This window comes from Elephantulus edwardii, unplaced genomic scaffold (assembly GCF_000299155.1).
Source record: "Elephantulus edwardii isolate Elephantulus edwardi_28Jun2011 unplaced genomic scaffold, EleEdw1.0 scaffold00062, whole genome shotgun sequence".
NCBI lineage: Eukaryota > Metazoa > Chordata > Mammalia > Macroscelidea > Macroscelididae > Elephantulus > Elephantulus edwardii.
In genome coordinates this window covers 7671600-7678165 of record NW_006399812.1, presented here as the reverse complement: position 1 = coordinate 7678165, position 6566 = coordinate 7671600, and the positions used below count along the sequence as shown (strand labels likewise).

Here is a 6566-nt window from a genome sequence, read left to right as displayed (position 1 = left end):
AAGGGCTCCTTAGAGGCCAGGACGGTGGAATGCTCTCACGTACTTTGACGTATGTTGTTAGAAGGGGCCAGTCCTTGGAAAAGGATATTGTCCCAGAAATATCAGAGAAAGACAGGAAGAACCCCAACCAGCTGGATTGGCACGGTCACGGACACCGAGCTTGAGCATATCAGTGATTGTGACAATGGTGCAGGATAGGATAGGGCAAAGTTCAGAGCTTTTGTTCATGGTGCCACTGAAAGTCATAAGTGACTTGACAGCACCTAACAACAACAACTATTGTTGCTAAGAGCAGTGGAGTCAGACTCATAGCTGCTCCTCCAGTGGGTTTTTGGAGGCTATGAATTGCATGGGAGGAGACTGCCCATTTTTCTCATGTAGAGCAGCTGTTGGATTTGAACTGCCAGCCTTGGGGACAACCCCTTACCCACTAGACTACCTCAGAGCTCCAATACAGAATTAGATAATAAGAAAGGCAAAAATATTGCTAGTATTGCCAACTATCTCCACTCACTTTGCAGGCTTCACAAGAACAAATTGACTGAAGGACAGTGCCTGTTACTCATAAGTGTTGTGCTCCTTTCAAAAATCATGTGTGTCAACAGGTACTTTAAAACAAAGGTCAGAATGTGAGGGGTCAGGGAAACTGGATTAATTAATGGAAATGGGGCAATCAGAATAAAGGTAATGGAGATTTCACACATTGTAGAAAAGGGAACCAATGCCAGTGAATTTTGCAAACAAAACATTTAGTTTCTATGACAATAACGAAGTGGATTTTGATACAGATGCTTTAAACAATCCAACTAATTACTAGATCATTTATTTCCTTTTAAAAATATGGTTTATATTATTTTTCATTTAACTTGATATTTTTGAAAAATTTAATTAAAAAATTAATTGCAAAAAACTTAAATTTTTTTCTGATCTTCAGTTGATCAGAATGATTGTAACCTTGACACACAAACTTATCGATGCCTGTGTTTAGAATAGTTCTGGTTAAAGGAAAAGAAAATAAAGTTTACAAATGTATTATGTAAATACTCCAACATGGTCCTTAAACATAGATTAGATGGGTTAAACACAAGTTCAGATTCAGTAATGGTTATGAAAATGTTTAGAAAAGTTATTCTTTATTGCAGAGAAAATTATACACCATAGTACTAAATTTTCTTTTTTGACACATGAAATAACTATGTTGTTGTTGTTGTTATGTGCCATCAAGTCGCTTGCGACTCGTAGCGACCCTATGTACAAGAGCTCTAAATGCTGTTCTATCCTGTGCCAACCTAGCCACCTCAAATGCACTTATTCCCACCTCTCTAGTCACAGAATCGATCAATCTCATCAAAGGTCTTCCTCTCCTTGGCTGTCCCTCCACTCTGCCAAACATGATGTCCCTCACCAAGGACCAGTCCCTCCTTGCAACATGCCCAAAATATGTCAGACGAAGCTTCAGAATCCTTAACTCCAGGGAACAATCTGGCTTCACCCTCTCCAGGACAAAACTGTTTGTTCTCCTAGCAGTCCATGGTATATTCAACACTCTTCTCCAGCACCACAGCTCAAAGGCGTCAATTCGCTTTCTATCAACCCTATTCACTGTCCAACTCTCTGATGCATAGCAAGTAATTGCGAAGACCATAGCCTGGATCAGGCACACCTTAGTCTCCAGTCTGACATCATTGCTCTTCAGTACTCTTGAGAGGTCCCTCACAGCCAACTTTCCCAATGGAATTCGTCTCTTGATTTCCTGGCTGCTGTTACCAAGAGTGTTGAATGTGGAGCCAAGTAAATTAAAACTGTTAACTATCTCAATCTCTTCACCATCCATAGTGATGCAGCCAATTGGCCCAGTGGTTAGAATCTTTGTTTTCTTGATGTTGAGCTTCAGTCCATATAGGAGGCTGTAGTCCTTGATCATCTTTTATTTGTTTTTATTGCTATTGGTGAAACAACAAAACAAACAAACAAAAAAAACAACCAACCCAAACCAACAAATAATACCCAAGAACTCCCCCAATACTACTTTAAAACAAAACAAATAAAATAAAAATAAAATATCAAATTTTATTTCCATTAGATTGTAATTATTCTTCACTAATAAATGAAAAAACTAAGGCCTAGATAGATAGATAATTACTGAACTTTCATCTTTGGACAAGAATGTCAAGTTAGTCTCCCTTCATAAAATGCAATTACAGTTTGAAGACATTTCACGTTTGCTTCTTTCGCCAGCACCAAATCAACCACATCCAAATCTTTCCCTTTCACGAGAACCATTAATTCTCCACTGCTACCTGTGACACCAATTATTCATTCAGGGTCAAGATCTCTGGCAAAGCCTCTTGGTTTGTCAGTAGCTCCTCTTTTCTTGTTTCATTTGCTATCATAAGATTCACTATCAGAAAAAAGATTTTCTTTTTTGTGCCATCTTTTTCTTTACCAGCTCTCAGTTCTGTGCAATTTAGATTTTTCCTCAGATTCTCAAGTATCGTGAGCATCTGTAAATCTCTTCCACTTGAGAAAAACCACTCCACTTACCTTTTCACTACACATTGATGCTGCATTTCTACCACAAATTCTTCAACTTCTGCCTCTTCAACTTTTTTAACTCTTCCTTTCAGTTTCTTTCCCACTATTTGCAATGCAGTTTGATTGGAAGCCAGTTTTAAAAGCTTTTATTCACAGCTTCTGAGCTGCGATGGTCCCGGGTCTGCAGAGCCCCCCAAAAGATATTTTTAAATAAAACTATTTATCAATTGATTTACCTAGAGCCCTGGATGGAGCAAATGGTTAATGTACTTGACTGCAAACAAAAAATGTTCAAGGTTGGAGTCCACTAAGAAGCCTTGTCAAGGGGATGATTTTCAAAAGAGGTCCAGGGGCCTCTTCGAGTTAGAACTATCAAGTTCTCACTTGGATATACAAGAAAGACACCAATACCAAGTGAGAGAAAGAGAAAGAAACTGATGTGTTTTAGATGTTCATAACAGACTATGAATGGGTCAGGACAGACTGACCTTGTTTTTTTATCTTACAAAAGGATTTACATATCTTTTGTTAGTAGGGATTGGGGTTTACACAGCTGATGGTGCATTTTTTTCCAATGGACGTATGGTGACTTTGGCCATCTCATTTGTCTTTTCCTTGAGTCTGTTGTTTTGCCACATTCCTTGAGAGTCTGTTTTTATTGTCATATAGCCTTATTTCTTGAGGGTCGCCTTCTATTGTTATATTGCCTCTTTGTCAAACCAGTTATGATTGATCTCCTTAGTCAGCGTTTCCTTTGCCATTCCCTCTCAGCCCCTCAGAAGAAAGGCTTGGTGTCCTGCTTCTGGAAGGTCACAGTCATTGTGAACACATCTCCTGTGGACACGTAAGTTGGAATTGACTCAGCACAGATACTGCTTATCTGATTTATCTAGAATTCATCATTCCCTAAGAATGATTACCTTTTTTCCTCATATGCTCAGTGTGGCTCTGGGACCGTATGTATAGTAAGATAATCTGAATACAATATCATAAGTCTGGTTTTGAAGCAATCCTTTCACACACCACTATCGTCTCCCTCCTCCACCCCTTTCTGTAGGTCCCCGAAAACCCATAAACAAGTTGCAGGGTCTGACTTTGGGCGCTAGATGGCAGTTGTGACCCACCAGTGTTGTCGCAGGCCGTCTGTCAGCGCTCCTTCACGATTTACAGCTCAGCAAAAGCCAACTCTCTTGCCAGTTGACCCCTTGCAATTCAGGGTCGTTCCACATTTCTTCAACACAGATGCAGTCGTTGTTTCTCAGCGCCTAATTTTGTTTTTCACAAAACTCAAATAATTCTAACTTCCAGTAACTCTATAGTACAAAGTAGAACTGCTGAGCAGCCTGTGAACTTGAATTGCCAACCGCACTCAGCAAACAGCCACATGCTTTCATTACCGCACTACCGAACATCCTCCAGCATCTGAAACACCAAAATATTGACGTTGTCTAGGAGTTCCTGTATGAACTTGCTAGGATTTCATTTTGCTTGCATCCACACTGAATGCCCATGGAAACAGCTCTGAGTAAATTGGCTATTTTAAAGACTTCTCCGGTAAGCTCTGGTGGCCTAGTGGCAAGAAGCTGCACTGCAATCCCAGAGGTGCACAGTTCGAATCCACCAGATGATCTGCTGGACAAGGAGGGACAATCTCCTCCTGTACCAGTCAGATCTGATTTGACAGTATATGCACATATCGGGAAACGAGAAGTCATTTTGGGGAGTAGGGTGTGCCTGACTGAAGTCATGATACTTTCAGTTGGCCCATATACATATAAAAGCTGAACAATAAATGAAAAAGATGAGTCAAGTACTGATGCCTTTGAATTACGGTGTTGCCTAAGAAGATTGATTTACCCTGGACTCTGAGAAGAATAAGCAGAACTATCTCAGAAGAAATACCGTCACAATGCTCATCAGCGAGAATGGCAAGAAGAGCATATTTCATGTGCTTTGGGTGCTTTGGAAATGTTAGCAGGTGGAGAGGGACATCATGCTTAGGTCAGCGAGAAAGAGGACAGTCGTCAGTGGAATGACTCAGCATAGTGGATTCAAACATGGCAGCACGGGGAGAGAGTGGCGCAGGAGAGGCAGCATTTATTTCATTCTACTCTACGTGGCGTAGTTGGGACCTGGGCCTGACTGGATGGTAACAGCGGAGTTCCTGGGCCTTCGCATCCTGCTAAAACCTGGGTGTGCTCCTTGTATCTCCCTCCACCTGTCCTCCCTCAGTGCACCTGTTGCTAGACACGCAAACACAAATGCAGACCCAAGAGTATAAACCCTCAGGGGCAGAGTACAGAACAGTCTGATAGGAAACCCTTCTGGTGTAAGACGTATTTGTCCCTGGTTTGTCATTTCACCTGGCTACGTAAACTCATTTGCTTTCTGAACTCCCTCCCTTTGGATGATGCAGTTAAGTGTTAATTTCCTTGTTTTAATAAGGATACATTTCCTTGCAGTAGCTAAAGCCACATGTAAACCAGCTTAAGCCAAGTAAAAGGATATTTTCAAAACTCTCAAAAGTTGTTGCTTTTGACTTGGAACTGACTCATAGCTGACCCTTCAGTGAGTTTAGGTCTTGAGAACCATCAAACACAAAACCCAATCCTACTGCCCTCTGTTTGATTCTAGCTCATGGTGAGTCTCCCATCGAGGTTCCAGGGGTGAAGCTGTCCAGAGGAAACTGCCCATCTTTCTTCCTCAGCACACCTGGTGGATTCAGTCTACCTTTCAAAGAGCAGTGAGACATGTACTATATCACACTGCCAGGGCTTCTAAGAAACATAAGTATGTGAATTCAGTCACAACGATGTCCTCATGAGTTTCAGGTATGACTAGATCCAGATATTTAAAGACAAAAATTCACCAGGTAGAAACCATCCACTTTCCATCCATCTTTTTACCTTTCTTGCTTGAGCACAACCTCTGCAAATGCTGTGTTAAAAAGATTGCTGCCAAAACAACTATGAGATATCATCTCACCTCAGTGAGAACAGCAAAGTTTAACAGAACAGCAAATAACAAATGCTGGCAAGGTTGCGGAAAAACTGGAACCCTTATTCACTGTTGGTGGGAGTGTAAAATGGTGCAACTATTATGGAAGGCAGTATGGTGCTTTCTCAAAAAGTTGCAAATAGAGATATCATTTGACCCAGCAATTCCACTACTGGGACTATACCCCAAAGAGATCATAACTGCCACCCAAGCAAATACATGCACACCCACGTTTATTGTTGTTTTGTTCACAATAACAAGGAGTTGGAAACAACCCAAGTGCCCATCAACAAATAAATGGGTAGAAAAGCTGTGGTATATTCACACAATGAAATACTACACTGCATTGGAAAAACAAAGAACTCATGAAATATTATTCAAAATGGGTGACCCTGGAGGGCATTATGCTGAGTGAAATATCTCAGTCACAAATATGACATAATGCCACTGTTATAAAACAGGACTGACATGGGGACTGGCGAGGAGATTGAGAAAGGAGGGAATAAATAATGTACATGGCATTGAAACAGACGATGGAGAGAATTGTATAAAAGGAGTATAGAATTAGGTATTGTTCGCATGACAAGAGTCCAGAATAAGAGCTGCATAGTAAAGTGGTCTGGGGGTGGGGAAGGACTGTATAACAATGAAAGAAATTTTTTCTCAAAGGAAAAAAGCGATCTGGAGGGAGGGGGGCAGGGAGGAAAATGTGCAACAATGAACGATTGGAAACCCAAGTTCTTTTTTTATTAAAATCTCAATTTAAAATAATAGGGGGGGGAAAAAGATTGCTGCCTGTCCTGTAATTTTTATCATCTATATATGACATAATATATAGCATCCACTTCCAAAATGGCTTGCCTCTGGAAACTCTATGTACGAACAGTGCTCAGGCTGTTCGTTCATAGGGTCACTATGAGTCGTCTACGACTCGACGGCATTCAACAACAACAACAACAACATATATGACACGAGTCAACATGTTATTGTTGTGGACCATCGAATTGAAACCGACCCATGGCTGACCCTTCAGC

General features: G+C 40.9%; 1 pseudogene; it reads right to left on the bottom strand.

Annotated features, from left to right (window-relative positions):
• Positions 1 to 2139: 2139 nt before the first annotated feature.
• Positions 2140 to 3947, bottom strand: LOC102869860 (annotated as a pseudogene).
• Positions 3948 to 6566: the final 2619 nt, after the last annotated feature.